Here is a 1,009-nt window from a genome sequence, read left to right on the forward strand (position 1 = left end):
TCCATAAAGAAATGGTTTTCCTAGCTGGGTGTGTAAAGACTGGCCTGCACTGAGCTCGAACTCAACCCCACATGACACCTTTGTGGACCTAATCAACCAGCATCAGTGCTGGACCTTACTAAGCATTCAAGTTGTGGTTGAATGGAAGAAAATCCCTGCCATCAGGTTTTCCTCTCTGCTATTATAGGAACAAAAATATATAAATAAATACAATTTCAACAAACAGATATGATTTTGAATGTCCACATACTTTTAGCCATTTAGAAAAATAAACATATACTTAATAGTTTTAAAGGTCAAAAGGCCATGATACTTTCTCGAGCATACAAACATCAGTGCAGTACTTTAATTTGTGTTGGGAAAATAAAGAACAGCAGTGTTGTTTTGTAAAATTTCCACATCAACGGCAGTGACACGCTGTTTGTCATCTAAAATTTCTAAAAACACTCTGAAGATTTGTTTTCTTAGCAGATTCTGAGCGTTTGACACTGACATTTAAAACCCTTCGATGAATCCAGCAATAAACAAATAGTAACAGATGACACTCTGTCGTAGAGTTTCAGATCACTCGTGTCATCCGTTTGTTATTTCGATTTTCAGTTTTCTTTTGTCACTTTTCTTTGGGGATTTTTTTTTATTTAAGCCCGTTGGGGTTTCTGTTCTGTCTCACCCACTGAGATTGGATTTCTTTTCATCCCCTGATATTTTTTGAAGTGTTCTTATCTTTTGTATGGATATGCAAATAACTCAACCTAAACCTACAGCAGTAACTGGCTCTGTGTTTTCATTGTGCTACCGTTAACTCCACCGTGGCAGATAATATCAGACTGGGCAGCAGAGACTGGGAACAGCGCACCAACAAGAGTCAGACGGTCTAATATAGAGGTGTGTATTGTTACCATATTTATAGATTCTAATAAAAATACTTCCTTTAAAAACAGATCAATGATTTTCCTGATAAAAGCTATGTAAAACTTATAGAAATAGAAATTAAAATAGTCCCCATTTT

At 36.1% G+C, this 1,009-nt stretch overlaps 1 protein-coding gene across 1 annotated transcript in view; it reads right to left on the reverse strand.

Moving 5' to 3' along the window:
* Positions 1-1,009, reverse strand: part of hivep2a (HIVEP zinc finger 2a) — a gene marked incomplete at its 5' end in the record, with an annotated part of 92,967 nt that overhangs the window by 84,588 nt on the left and 7,370 nt on the right.

Source organism: Morone saxatilis, unplaced genomic scaffold (assembly GCF_004916995.1).
Source record: "Morone saxatilis isolate NCDOM2014 unplaced genomic scaffold, NCSU_SB_2.0 Contig7, whole genome shotgun sequence".
NCBI classification, from domain to species: Eukaryota; Metazoa; Chordata; class Actinopteri; family Moronidae; genus Morone; species Morone saxatilis.